Source organism: Peromyscus leucopus, chromosome 3 (genome assembly GCF_004664715.2).
Source record: "Peromyscus leucopus breed LL Stock chromosome 3, UCI_PerLeu_2.1, whole genome shotgun sequence".
Lineage (NCBI taxonomy): Eukaryota > Metazoa > Chordata > Mammalia > Rodentia > Cricetidae > Peromyscus > Peromyscus leucopus.
The window spans coordinates 41,474,306-41,490,145 of NC_051065.1; the positions used below are offsets into that span (position 1 = coordinate 41,474,306).

General features: G+C 41.5%; 1 protein-coding gene across 1 annotated transcript in view; it reads right to left on the reverse strand.

Annotated features, from left to right (window-relative positions):
* Cntnap2 (contactin associated protein 2) overlaps window positions 1-15,840 on the reverse strand; it is a 2,034,995-nt gene that overhangs the window by 334,982 nt on the left and 1,684,173 nt on the right. The gene's annotated exons all lie outside the window — the stretch shown is intronic.

Genomic DNA, 15,840 nt, shown 5'->3' on the forward strand with positions numbered 1-15,840 from the left:
TTCTAGAGTAGCCAAAGTGGTTATCTTAAAATGGCAGGGGAGCCTGTATCAGTCAGGGAGAACAGCTTCCCAGAACTCTCTCCTGGTCAAACCTGTATTCTGCTTCTTTTGTGGGCTGTTTGAGGTCCAGAAGAAATGCAAAGAGACTGCTTTGCTTTTGGAGGTGTTCTGCAAATCAAGTGCTGTGTGAGATCCTGCACATTTCTCTTCGGTATTTCCTCCCAGATGTCTCTGCCCCATGCATAAGCTTTGTACATCTGCTCTTCTGTATTTCCTGGGATGCAGCAGAGGCTGTGAATTCTCCTGGCAACTCCACTAGGCTCCCACACAGGAGCGCCCTCTGGCTGGTCCCTCCCATTGTCTCCTGCCTTTTCCTTACTGACCACTCATAGCACCATACATAGACTGAGGTTGTGACTTAGAGCTTAATGAAAGGCATCACTAGTGCCTGCTACCTTGGTTCTTATCTTTAAACGTTAACTTCCCAGCGGCCACTGTGGATTTCTCTAAGACTTTCTGGTAAGATTTAGATGGACTGTCAGTGACTCCCTAGACAGAGTATGAACACCGACAGGAAAGCACAATGTATTGTACATTCTAGAGTATCCTTACCAGGATGATCCTCCTTTGGCCTGAACCCCTCCTTAACGTTAAGTCAGATGCATAGGGAGTTACATTAATTCTTTCAGACCCCTAGGGAAGCATGCCAGGCTGAGCGGCTGCAGCCACACAGTCAGCACAGACAGATGGGAGGTGATTTGTCGACTTGCAACAATAAAGTCAGCAATGTTACCCTAGGGACTTGCAAGTGTTGAATGATCTGCCCTAAGTAGCTAACTAAGATCCGGGGAGTGACTTAGCTCAAGGGAGTGCAGTTTTACTGTGATATTAGAAAGAGACAATTAATGCCCTTTTTGCCTAAGTCCCCTTGTCAATAAATCAAGGATAAAAATACTCTTACTCCAGAGACTGAGTCTAGCCTAGAGAAATGATAGAGAAGCACCCTGCCAATACAGTGCTTAGAAATACATCACCCAGTCAGCAGTCTCAGCATGTGTAATGCAGGTTATCTCCTTGGGTGACACTATTGACCTGGGGCAGAACATGCTGCTGTTCTAGGTTCTAGTTGATGCTATTAACATTTCCATTAAATATTGTCCTAGCTACACTTCCCATGGCCATGTCAAAATACCCAATGAGAGCAAATTGGGGAATGAAGGAATATTTGGGTTTACAGTTTGAGCACAGTGGCAGGGATGTAAGGCAGCTTGCGAGTCGCGTTACTTTGTCAGCAGTCAGAAAGGAGAGAGGGGTGAATGCTGCTGTTCCACCTGCTTCCCCACCCCACCCCCCCTTTTATCCAGTATGGACCCCAGCCAATCGGATGGTACCACATTTATCAGGCTGGGTCTTCCAACCTCTGGTAAATATCTCTGGAAATGCCTTCACACACATGCCTAGAGGTTTGTCACCTAGGCGATCCTAAAGCCCAATAAGTTGATAGTCAAAATGAACCAACTCAAATACTGTTTCTCATTTTGCTGTATACCATTAACGTGCCTGAATGCTATAACCTGGATGTTTTTTTTTCCCCTTTGGTTTTTCGAGACAGGGTTTCTCTGTGTAGCTTTGCGCCTTTCCTGGATCTCGCTCTGTAGCCCAGGCTGGCCTTGAACTCACAAAGATCCGCCTGGCTCTGCCTCCTGAGTGCTGGGATTAAAGGCGAGCGCCACCACTGCCCGGCATGGATACTGTTACTAAATACAGTTTGTAAGGCATGTGTAAGGTGCAATGATACACAGTGACCACCTCCTTTCCCATCTCATCTCAGGGAAAGGACTTCAGTGTTAACTCTGAGGTTTCTATTGACCAATGGGGCCTTCCTGTCATCCTCAGTTTGACTAAGCTTCAGATGGGTTTCTTCCTAATCTAGAACCCTTACCTTTTTGTTAGATCATTTGCTTAAGAAAACTTACTGTTGTAATTTTTTACTTTGCCCTAAATTTTCTAATTTAGGGTTGTTTTGCTCAAGGACTTCAAGCCATCTTCTGAAATAGAATCATCAAGAAAGACATGACCCTGAAGACACCATACATAGTGGCCGTAGGATATGAAGAAATCAAGTTGGTATGGACCAGGAAGCTTACTCCCTGTTAACTAGCTTTCATAGTACTGAAAGGTGGTATGCAGGCTGCTGGGGGAATAAAGTCAACAGTCTCACTCAGCTGCGAACCCTGTGAACAGTAATGATGACTGGAATGGCAGATACGCCCACAGATGCAATAGTGGTGTGACTGTTATGGGGTGACCACTTTCTGATTAGATTTAAGGCCCATTCCAAATAATGAGACACATGATTAGTCCTGAAAATATGGCAAAGAACCCGTATTTGGGAACTCACAGGCCCAGGGGTGAAAATAGTACTATTATTCCGCTAAATGGATGTAGAATCGAACTGCTCTCTAAATTTATATCTCTATACACATAGCTTAGTGTGGATCTCTGACATCATCAGAGAAGTGTCTTTGTGTAGTAAATGGTGGTTAATGCAGAAACTCATAACTGGTCACAGCGCAGAAAGTGTTTGTGGAATGCTCAGCCACAGATGGAACATCTATGTCACACTCCCTCTCCTTGTGGCTCAGGGACCACGTGGAATATGGGGAGGAAGTAATGTGTGGGAGCCAGTAGTAGGGAGAAAATAGTGTCTTTGGGACATGACATGAATGCCACATTCATGGGACTCACAGAAGCTATGGGTGCTGGCACATGACCAAACCAGACAACATTCTGGCATGAAGGAGTAAAGGGTTCATGAATCTTCACCTCTAACCAAGGAGCTATGGATAGGTGATGTGATGGCTTCTGGGGGAGGGAAAATCAGTTTGCTTTAATGGTGTGCTTACTGGTAGGTTGACTGTGTTCTAGTGGAGGGCCAAACCCCCAGAAGTGTGTGGCCAGCACAAGTTGGAGTCTACAAGTTGTTCAATTAAAAAAAAAAAAAAGAGTGACTACACAAAGCAGTGGGGAATAGGGAGGTGGGAATAGGGAGGTGGGAATAGGGAGGTGGGAATAGGGAGGTGGGAATAGGGAGGTGGGAAAAGGGAGGTGGGAATAGGGAGGTGGGGCGGATCTTTCAGAGTTAAGGGGAGAAGTTGGAGATAAATGTGAGCAAAATGCATTGTATGAAATTCTCAAAGAATTAATTTTTTTTAAAAAAGAAGAAAGACAGAGCTCCATCCCAGTTTCATTTCAAGTAAAAGTTTAACATTTGTGCCAACAGGTGACCTCATAATGATATCCTAACATTCTCAGGACATGTTTGTGAAGTACATAAACCCTGCATAGCCATTTGTGCTAAGTGGAGGAGAGGAGTTCCATCTCTCTGCCCTAGTGCAGTAGTCTCCACCCATCCCTAGAGCTAACAGCCTAGAACAATCATTATCTCCACTTTAAATTATTGTCTGGAGCAATTTTCCTTTTGAAATGTGTCCTCCAAGTGAATTTGGGATTAATAATTCACATTATTTTCTTTAGAGTTGGTCACGTGTAGTAGCACTAAACTATTTAGTTATCTTTGAACTTCATATAAATGAAAATGTACTGTATTATATTATATTGAAATAAAAGAACAAAATTGTCAATTGCTGAAAAAAGAGGTTGCTAAAGGAATCTTGGTTTTTATCACTCTACAAATAAAAGAATGGGACACAAGCCAGGAAAACTAAAGGCAAGTGAAAATCAAATCTGAGGAATTCCCAATCCTTTAATTCTGGCATGATGATACTTTCCAAGCAGATTGCATCATTGACATTGAATTTTGCATTATTTATAGTCACTTATTCCCACTTGTAGATAACTGCAGCTATTAAAGATAATCAAACTTTTCTTTAGTTCTGTATTTTAAAAGAAAAAATAATGACATCATATTAAGCACATTACCAATTCCCCTATCTTTTAATTAGATTCTAATATTTTCCCTTTGCAACATACAGTATGTGCAATGATTAAGAGACTCTAATTGCAACTCTAGTTTCTGATTTCACTGAGGCCCAGTTGTCAAAGCTTTGCAGATGACACAGAATAATTCAAATTAGAGAGGTCAAAAGAGGATTGACAAAAACCCCCAGAAGGACCAGCACTACTTGCTAATTGGGCTGAGCTCTGTAGCTGAAAAGCAACAGATAAACCGAGGCCCTGGGCTAGAACCTGGGTGGCAGTGTTTTCCTGGCATACGCAAATGTTGGAAGTCACACACAGACCATTCATCAGTGTCCATCCTCTGAGGCTCGCCAATACAAAGATATGATATTATCAGAACACCAATCCTAGGCTATAAAAATAATCTCCATTACCCAGAACATCCCCTTCTTCCTCCCTACCACAATTCTGCCAATCATAAAGATAATGCTTTGGCATTTATTTACAACTAATTGATTTTTTTTTTTTTTACATTTGGTCAAGAGCACAACTCCAGCTTTTCCTATCAAACAGCTAGGAACTCTTTATAGCACTATCTACTCAATATTTTTCCTAAATATTTATACTTGGTAAAATATAATATGGACTCATAGTCCCTGAAACTATAATCAAGATAGGATATTGCACTTACAGGTTTAAAATTCTAATTAATATACAGTACAGATGCTGTCCTGAACCACAGATAAAATACATATTGCAGAATGATGTCACTATCTTTATTAACCACAAAGTGTTTTTAGAATGTGCTTATGGAGGGGTTGGGGATTTAGCTCAATGGTAGAGCACTTGCAAGCTCAAGGCCCTGGGTTGGGTCCTCAGCTCTGGGGAAAAAAAAGAAAAAGAAAAAATATGCTTATGGAGAATACTGTTATGTACTTTAATTTCAGTAGTTATATAACTGTGGTGTTCACATAAACATATTATAAAACTTCCTCTATTTTTCTAGAAATTCCAAGCTGCAAGTCAGAGGATATATTTTCTACAAGCATAACAAGGAAGATTCATACTATTGTTGGGTGGCAATTAGCAAGCTCTACAGAAGAAAAAAATGTCCCATATTTTCTGTAACATAATGCCTTGAAGACTAATTAGAATATTTTTATTACAGCTGCTTTTCTAGCTCCTTGGTGCAAGTTATAACTGACATTAAGCTCAGAACTTTGTGTTGCACATTTGTTTACACTGCTGAACTCCTCATTACCTGACTAGAATAATTCCAAAGGCCAAATTACCAACACAGTAGATGGAAGGACAAAGCCCTAGTTCAACTAATGTCCCTTAAAAGGTTTAAGTATATGATTTAAAAATACAGCTCAATCTTTCTGAAAGGGCACACTTTTTCCTAATGGATGTTTGAAATAATAAAATCTTAATAGTAAGAACTAGAAATTATTACCAAATATGACTGAGATTTTATTTGGGAAAATAGGTGCTGTGTAGATATTTCTTCAGAATTGAAACAATCCATCCTTGGGGAAGGCTTCGTAAGACTCAGGAAATAAACAAAACTGATAAGATTCAGGAAGTAAACAACTCACAAGTCTTGGAAAGTTCCTAAAATTTGTAAGAACCACAGGGCCCTTTGCAAGAATAGACATGCAGCAACAGTTCATGGGGAGAAGAGACTCTCCAACCAGTAGCCACTGTGTCTACTAAGTCCTGTAGGGACAGGTTTACAGTTTAGCTCTGAGTCTTTATCTATGCAGTGGTGTGCTTTTGGGTAAAGCAGCTGTCTTGAGTCATCCAGCTTCCTATTAAGTAACCCCAATAAACTCATTGCTTCACCATGTTGGACCTTGACTTGTTGGTTCCCTATCTATAGTAGGAGATGTTTGTTCATGTCTCCTGGAAAAGTCATACAATCTGAAAGCAAACATAATAATCATGTTAGTGCGATTCCTTTTCCCATACTTTAAAAGACAAAGTTTGTTGTCATAGGGAAACATCAAGAATTTCATAACTTCAGCCAGACTTGATCTTGGGAGAGGGTCTACTTTCCAAGCATTTCCTGTCCTAAAGTGTCAGAAGTCAACATGATCCTGGATGCACAGCACCGACTCACTTAATCCTGGTATGTGAAGAAGTGGAAGGCTCCAGTTATTGGGAGTGGTGTTAGGAAGTCTGCATCTGTAGCCATTGTGATTTTGTGAATCTGATTGAGTCAGGGTTGAGCAGCAGGGGAGATTTTAAGGGCAGGAGAAGAAAAAAGAGTTCCTCTCAAAGGAATCTGTTTGAAGCCTCTTGCTGGCAGTGAAGCAAGAATTTCAGCACAATGAACAACTGTTTATATTCCTTCCTGCTTCCCACCTGTAAACCTGCAATTTTCTAAGAATCCCACCCCAGGTACCCTATTTACAGACAGGACAAGTACCAAACCCTGGTGCAGACCTATTGGTTCTTGGTTTCACCATGCCAGGTTATAATCCTATCTAGGGCATCTCTGGAGCTACCTTACTCATCTCACTTATCAAAGAGAGAGAAAGGTTAAGACAACAGCAACAAAAGTCACTACCATCAAAAGATTCTTTAGTGATATTCTGAGATGCCACCCGAGCCACAAAAAGGATGTATATGGCTAGTGCTAAGACAACTGATGGCAGTTTGTTCTTAAGGAGCCCATAAGGACACTTGGGTGTGTCTTTCTGTGTCTCTAGGAAGTCCACATTCATGCTCTTGGGCATGTTTTACTTTCTTTAGAGTGCCGCCCCCGCCCCCAGTCTTGGGCTTAACCCTATATTAAAATAACTTTAATAGAATTTCCAACTCTGCTTGATGGCACAGAGTCCTGAGATTCATTTCAGTGCTGAAGTCATGAATCTTGGTTTTACCTGAATCATGGTCCCTAACAGTCTAGGGCAGTGGTTCTCAACCTGTGGGTTGTGAACTCCCCCCCCCACAGGGATTGCATATCAGATAGCCTGCATCTCAGATATTTACAGTATGATTTATAACAGTAGAAAATTACAGTTATGAAGTAGCAACGAATAATTTTACGGTTGAGGGATCACCACAATATGAGGAACTGTATTAAAGGGTTGCAGCACCACTGGGATAGGGGACGCCTTAGGATGCTGAGGGTGGCAGCATGGAGCTGTGCTTCTGTCCTTTCACAGCTGACTTGATGTCTATAGGAAAAGAACATAGTATAATTATATTAGTTTTTAAGGGGACAAAGAGTCTAATTGATTTGGAGATTATTCCATCCTTTTAAGATTAAGAAATGTTCATGAGTGTGAAAGGAGTCCTACTTTCCCTACTTCTCTGTCTCTCTCTGTGTGTCTCTGTCTGTCTGTATCTACCTGTCTCTCTCTGTGTCTATATGTGTATGTGCATGTGGAAGACAAGGGTCAATCTTGGGGGTTATTCCTACCCACTTTTTTCTTTTGTGAGAGTGTTTCTCATTGGTCTTGAACTCACCAAGTAGACTAAGTCACTTGGCCAGTAAACTCCAGCATTGGAATTTAAAGTCTGCCATTATGCCAGCTTTCTTGATGGGCTCTGGGGACTGAATTTACAGCACCGCACCTACCTGTGTGTCAAGCACTTTACTGACTAAGTGATCTTCCTGGCCCCCAGAATCCTACCTTCTTACATAGTTGATGGCCAGAGGTCTCTGGTTTGGGAGAGGACAGATAGTGGCGCTTGGATTAATAGAAAATAATTACATCAAGAATTTTCAAAAAAAGAGGCCTAAGCTGAGTGGGGGGTTTTTTGGCCTCAAAAATAGTTTTCAATATCTGTTTTATAATTACTATGTTACAGCCAGCTCCCTTAGGCCATAATCCTTATCAAGTTATGAGATGTTTTCTTCCTTCTGTAATGTTCATCCTTTTCAAAAAAGGAGCAAAAGGAAACTGTGGGATTAGATTGGTATTCCTGTAATTTCTTTAATGATTAGATTGATCAGAAGGTTTGTTAACAACTCAGGTTCTCTCACCTCTGAGAAGATTTTTACTCAGCAGTTTAGGGTGAAGACTAAGAACTGAAAATCTTAGCAAGCCTTCTTGCAACTGCAGACTATCAAAATCTTTGGTAGACTGCACTGAGAAGAAAAAGAAAAGAAAATCTTCCCAGCAGCAGAGGAAGCATAAATACACCACCTCGGTTCTACTGGTTAAGCTTTTCATCCAGGTTCCATGACAGTCTTCATATACTGTCCCCATAGTGGGAAGGAAATTGGATATTAACCTGGATAGGCCTTTGGAGAATGAGATCTTTCAGACAGAAGTGCTGACTCCAGCTGTTTTGTGGCCTACATGCCTAATGCTTTAATCAGTTCTTGCAGCCAGCTTCTGTAAGATCTGAAAGCTCTTGCTTTCTTCAGTTATGTGCCCCCTGGTGGGGGTGGGGTGGGAAACCTGAAGTAGAGTAAGATCTGCCCCAATCCCCCTTGCTTTGCATCCAGGCCTGCATTGATATGCAGGCAAGCTCAATAGACAGATGGGATTGCTTTTGCTGAGAGGACCCTGTGCTTTCTCACTGTGGCTATGGTTATGGCTGCAGACCTCTCACTGAGCTTTTTAGCAGATGGATGGTTTCAACTCTGACCTAAGAGAATCCAAAGCCCAAAGATTAGAAATAACTTCCCCCAGATGGAAGATTGTCAGATCCCAGATGAGTGCCTGTGTATTCTCTTTACTCCAAATTCCAAGCCTATCTTCCCAGTAGACAAGCTGTTGTCCACTTTATTCTCCCTGTAAAGAAAATGTTCACTGTCTTTTCTACACTGGAAAACAAAGACAAAATAAAGACCACCCAATAAACTGATTTTTTAAAAGTTAACTACTGTTTCCTAGAAGACACTGGTGGAGTTCTATCTGCTTTGTCCCAAGGGTTTGGGACTCCTCCTAACTATGCCCTCTCCTTACCTCTTTTTCCCAAGCCAGGAAGCCCTACACAGTCTGTGCAGAACAAACAATACAATGTGATATCTATCACAAGGAGATTGCCACATAATAACAGGCTAGCAAGGCCCTAAACACTTAGACTCTGTCATATTGCCACATAGGCATTTTAATATAATTTCCAAAAATGTTTGCTTTCAAACATCCCTTTACGAAAAGGATGCTGCTGTTTTCTCTCATTATGGCTAATTACCAACCCTCATTCATTAGCATTGAAATGAGGTGGATTGGATTTGGGGGGAAGGTTAGTTACAATTCAATTATAACCTGCAGGTTATTGTAGAGAACAGAAGCAAGTGAGACATGGTGGCAGAGATAAAAGTCTAGAGAGAAGAGAGGTTGAAACCAGGGGCCCTACACTGCTTTGCATAATATGGTAATAGGAAGTCTTTGTCTCCTGTTTGGGGTCTTCCCAAGATGCAAAACTGAGCCCATGGAGCTGAGGGGAAGGAAAGGGCAGGAGAATGAGTTTTAAGGAGATGGCTGGTGCTGTGGCCAAGGAAAATGATTGTCATTTATAAGGGACTCTCATACCTCAGTAGCTGAGCCTTTAGTAACATACCACAGGGTACTTGGTAATTGTTACCTTTAGAGAAAATGTGTAGTATCTTATGCTGGATAATATTGATTGGGTTTAAGTTCCCACATTTCAGGACAATAACACAGAGAACAGAGCCAGAAACAGGATAATATTACCTCAGTGGTGAGGTGACTGTTAAAACATGGGGGGTAGGAAAGGAGAGTTAACCTATAGGGAAATATACACCTTCATGGGATACTCTGGGAAAATCACTGATAATGTTGGGAGCCAACTTGTGTTTTGTATAGCTTATTCTTGTGGAGGATTGTAGTTGCCTTTATTCAGATAGTAATGGGAGGGCTAACCCCCAAATTGGAAAATTTGAATATAGTATGGTTCCAGTATTATACATGAATGCCTTCAATCTAGAGGGGTGTCTGTGTCATACTGTGTCCTCTGATCAGAGATGGGAGATGGCAGAGGGACCAACAGAGTATGGAACATGCTTGGTGAATATGGAAGCCATACTTTTCAAATTATCTGGCTTGCTCATGAGGCTGAGCCCTGGTCTTTATTTAGAAATACCCATTTTATACCTAGCCATTTCTTCACTGTTGATGTCATCTGGTACACTTTTCTAAAAGTTCATATTTTAGTGTGTGTGTGTATGTGTGTGTGTGTGTGTGTGTGTGTGCGCGTGCGCGCACACACACGTTTTGCTCCTAAAGGCCAGAAGAGGGAGTCAGATCCTCTGGAGCTGGAGTTACAGGCAGTTGTGAGCTGCTAGCAAAGGATGCTGGGAACTGAATTTGAGTCCTCTCCAAGAGCAATACATTCTTTTCTGCTGAGTCACCTCTTTATCCCCATCATTTGTTACATGTTAAAAGTTGGCATGCATGGATGAGCCACCATTGAAGAAGTATATAGTGAAGAATATTTGGAAATTATATTCTCATGGGTACAGCTTAAAAAGGCGGCACTATCTACATCTGGGTCTTGTACAGTCAGGATAACATTCAGTACACAGGCATCCTTTTGTTTGAATTTGAGGGATTTTAGAGTTTTGTTAGTAAAAGTTCTAGTTAAGTTGTTCCCATAAATTTTCTTTCCTTTACCACAAATGTAATTTCAATGTCTGGAACATTTTTTTCTTGTTGTTGTTTTGTTTTGGAGGAAAGTTACTAATATTCCCTAAGGCAGAATTATGGAATTCTCAACTAAAAAATTAAATTACAAATGCAGATAAAGGATAGAAAACTTACTGAGTTTAATATTGAAAGCTGTGTGTATATATTTTAGAGAAAATCCAGATGATAAACGCATCTGGCTACATTACTGGCTTCAATTGAGCAAATTGGGAAATTGGCTATAGAATTTGCCATGTTCTGACTACAGAATATATCTCTCCAGGAAGAGCTGTGTGGTGGGGTGTATACTTTGCAGTGTGAAATGAGTTGTCAACTTCTCTGTCTTCCACAGCTTGGGCATTTTGTTTGGTATTTCTTTTCAAATTCAGGCAAGTATCTTCCAACCAGAAAAGAGGAAGCACTCATGGGAAGTGAGAATAAGAAGTATGGAGATATATCAAAACAAAACAATGGATGAATATTTAAACACGTTTCAGTATGGCGAATGAGCTGCGTAAGCTGTATCATTTATCACTGGCACACACGAGCATGTTCTTTGGAATAAAAATTACACCATTAAAAAATCTTAGTCACAGTGTGTCTCTAAACCGAACATGGTTAATGTTGATTATTCCCAAGTCTAGGATGTATTATGTATCTTACTCAACAGATGTTTATCTGTTTGGGGATGGAGAGATGAGAAGAACGTTGAGAATGTGAGCTGTGATTTGAGTGAGAATAGTGTGCCTTGGTTTTCTATGAGTGTGTGATAGTCAAGACGGCTGTACTGTGAGATACCACTGTGGAAGACAGGAGGGGGAGTGGTTGCAGGGAAATCCAAGGAAGGGACTGAATAGTCTTGGCTACTTAAGGATGTTTAATGGAGTTGCCTCGCTATGGTCCTGGTTTAACGTCAGCTAAGGCTTGTTTTATGTTCAGGGTGGATGCACAGAGATGCCATTCCTCACAGTTGTCTTTCTCTGACATGGATGTCTGTGTGGCAGACAGTGTGACTTCAAGGCAGACTGCCCACACTGAGGTTCAAGCTAGGGATGGCAGAGCCTTCGACACCCATAAGCAGAGTTCATAAAAAAGGCTAAATTGTCCTACAAGTACTAGAAAAGTTTTAATAAAAACGAACACACTAATATATCCCAGACTGAAAAAACATGGTATCCACTGATGGCTCTTGAGTATCTCCATGCTACAGTGATTAGGTTTGTTCCACATTCTGTAGGGAGAAGGAACACTGGCCCCTCTTTATAGAGTTTTGTATGTAACTTTACATTTAGTGAGATGTAGTTCTTAGTACCGATCTTTATCTATAAAAAGAAATTCCTCAAAACCCTGACTTAAAGATTTCGAATGACAAGATCTTGTATGAGCCTCATGTCAGGCTGGGGAAGGGGCACCTGAAGAAAAGGGAGAAGCTGCAAGGGTGGATAGAAGGTACAGGGAGAGGGACGAGAGGACAAGGGAAGTCACCCCTGGGGCTCTAGGAAGCAGTGGTTGTGTGTTATTCCCTCCTGCTGCAAGGGAACAGCGATGGAGCAAGGGCCATGCAGTAAGGGAAAAGCAGGCACCCAGTTGGCTTCCTGTTCCGGTTTGGTTTCTCCTCCCACATCTGGACAGTTTTAAACAAGCTACCTTGTCTTGGGGAAGGTTGTGTTTTCTTCCTAACTGTCAGTGGTGCCCTCATCAGCCCCATGGCACTTGTGTGCCTCATCCGAAGGCACAGGTGACTTCGAAGCTTCCCACTGCACCTCAGAGTAGAACTGTTTCATACTTAGCTAAGGAATGGGTATGAGCCCTTCAGTTCTCCAAGAGTTTGGGGTTCCTTTGCCATTAGTCTTTTGGAATTCATTCTCTTCTTACAGATCTTTGAATCATAAGCCTGGGAGGCTGTTTCTGGTACCTTTCTATGCACATAGATGGATCCCATGTCCTCTGGTGCCCTACATTGACTTTAGAACAACACTATTCATGCTTCATTTCATCTACTTATTTACAAGTCCATGTCATTCTACACAAGCAACCCTTCCAGGACACAGAGCATGCCTTACTGTTCATTTGTGTTATCAATACATGGCTGACTCACTGGTACCAAACAGGTGCTTCATGTGGGTTTTATAAATTTCATTGACATGACATGCAGGAGTCAACAAAAAAAGTTGCCCAACTTCATTCTTGAATTGCTTGTCCAGATGTATTGACATTATTTTCTCTTTTATTTTCTTGTTAGACATTCATTCAGCCTACAAAAGATGGAGAAATAAAAGGAAGGCTGACTGGAGCTTAATGCATTCTTGATTAATGTGGGCATCAGGAGGAGGAGAGTAACATAGGTAAAAGCTCCTGTAACCAGTTCGATGATTGGCAGTCTCTGGGCAGAGGAGCAGGTGGCACCTGTTCGCAGATGCTACCTCACATTTACCCCATTCTTGTCTTTGACCTTTTGGGTTTTCTTTAATTATGGTGGCATTTAGCCATGCTGGGTGTCATTTTCACGCTCATCTCAGGAGACAGACAGATCCTGGGTTACAGCAAGGTGCTTCAAGGGAAGGTAATTAAAGGCGTTTATGGTAATAAAGGAAAATATAGTTGCTTTAGCTTAACTCAGATTCTATGGTATAAATGGAGATAGTAAATGCACCGAGAGAAAACTGCTGTTTAGTTGAAATTGTGGGAGTACACAGTCATGGACTCCTTTATCTACTTAGTCCTTCTGATGTTAAAAAGAAATAAAGCTACAAATAAGATTAGCTAAATAGTGTCTACCAGTACATTTCTTGACTAAAATTAATATGAATTCCTACAGGTAATTTATCAGTAAAGTGAGACTATGATAGTAAAAGTTCAAAAGTACAGTCATTTTGGTTTTGCAAACCACAACGTGTGCTTTTGTTTTTGCTCTTTATATTTATCTGGAGGAAAACATGCCTGCGCAATCATACAGATATTGAGCAAACCTGGAAATGTAGCTAATCTGAGACTAGTGATAAAAACAAGATGAATTGCTTTTGCTTTTCTTTGTTTTTAGTATAGACTATACAGCTTTCTTTTTCTTGTTTTAGAGAGATAGTTATTGGTAACTATTCAATGAAAAATCAAAGCAGTTTCCACCTTCAAAAGGTATGGCGATAATCCAGGTGGAAAAACCACCAGATACACTGTTGATTATGCCATAGGTCCCATGGTATGGCGGGGGGGGGGGGGGGGGGGGGGGTGAACAATGGTTTCTGGTTTCTCCAAGATGTAAGGAATACTTTGAATGAGGGAGTTTGGGAAGACCCCATGAAGAACCAGGATGATTCAACAGGCAAGAAGGGGAACTATATTCTCCTAATCCCAAGAGTCAAGGAACTACATTTTCCTAATTCAAAGCATAGTTTCTAACCTATGCTGAGGGGCCAAGGTGTGGGTCTTGGCACAGAGAGAAGATTCTGAGAGTGATACAGAGAGGGGGCTAACTCTGAGGGACTTGGAAGATGACCAGGGATGCCTGAGACACACTGAGAAGAGATGGGGATGCAGTGCTAATGAAAAAGCAGTGGGGATTCTTCATAGAATTATTCTCCCACTAGTAAGAGACCAAACTGGCATTGATGAATTTAAACAGAGCAGGAATACAGAATCCCACTCTGACGCTGCCCACCCTATGGGGCGGAGAAGGCGAGAAAGAGAGTCAACCAAGGAACAGATGATTGCCAACAGAATCATACTGTGATGGTTGATTTAGATTATCAACTTGATTGGATTAAGAGATGTCTGGGGGATTCAGGAAGCAAACATCTGGGTGTGTCTTTGGTGAAATTATAGAGACAATCATTTCCTAAGGGCTCTGATGAAATTAGTGTGTTGATCTCTTAATGGAATATGATGATGTCATTGCGAGGTGATGAAAGTAGAGGGCAGGGTGGAGTGGAGGAAATAGGTCAGTAGGGAGCTATATCTTATCCTGGCCCCCTTCTTACACTCCCCTTCCTCTGTGTTTCCTGGTCCATCTTTATGTAAACTGTGAGGCAAACCAATTCTTACCTTGAAGTAGTTTGGTACGTAGGGTCGGTGATAAGTGAACCTATCTAATACTGCAGTGGTGTGAACAAGATGCCCCTCATAGCTGCAGGCATTCGAATATTTCCTCTTCAGTTGGTAGTCGGTTAGGTTTAGAAGGTATGGCCTCACTGGGGTCAAGCTTTGAGAGACTAAAGACACTGGGCATTTCCAGTTTGCTTTCTCTGCTTCAGACTTGCAGGTTTAAAATGTGAGCCCTCAGCCTTTGCTCCGTCTGCCATGCCTGCCTGCCTGCCACGAGGATGGACTTTTCCCTCTGAAACTGTAAGGCAGATGAACTCTTTCTTCTCTAAGTTTCCTTGGCTGTGGTGTTTCATCACAGCAACAGGAGAGTAACTAATACAAACACAAACTCGAAAGCTTCCCATTAATAACGTCACAAAGCTGTAAGGTTAAAAGGTGCCTTGAGCTCATGGGTCCTCAAGTTTTTAGGGGCTTAGTATCCACTTAGAGGTAAAGGATTCTACATCCCAGTTCCTTCACAACTCTCTAGCTTAGTAAATGAGCTGAAACGTATGCTTCATGACATGGCAGCCCAGACTGTGACATCATTTAAGGCAGTGGTTCTCAACCTGTGGGTTGTGGTGCCTTCAGGGTCACATATCAAATATCCTGCATATCAGATATTCACATTACGACTCATAACAGTAACAAAAAAACAGTTATGAAGTAGCAATGCAATAATTTTATGGGGAGGGGGTTTGCTACAAAACGAGGAACTGTATCAAAGGGTTGCAGCATTAGGAAGGTTGGGAACCACAGGCTTAAGGCTTTATAGTATGAGCCAACCTCGCTTTAAACCCCAAATGAACACGTGTGCCACACACTTGTGTGACAACAATCTCTGGTGGAAACTACCTTGAAGTCTCCGAACTTGCTCAGACCACTCTTCTCTCAGAGGTAAGCCGGAGCTGGCCTCGAACACTCAGTGCAGAGTCAAATGGAACTCACATCACTCCCATTCATCTTAGCCTGTCTTCTTCCATGTTCTTTGCTTCATGAATTCAGATCATTGTGTGAGTTTCCACCCTCAGATTTACTTCTCTCTTGAAATGCATTTTTAACTAAACCCAACCAATAACATGCTTATATTTACTGTCTTTCTTTAGAAATGAATGCTCTGCCCCAGCACAAATAATCACTCCATTCTATCTCACCATCATAAATATTATAAATAAATAAACTGACATTGAGAAATTATGGGGAGTTGACCATAGCTATCATCAGCCTGAAT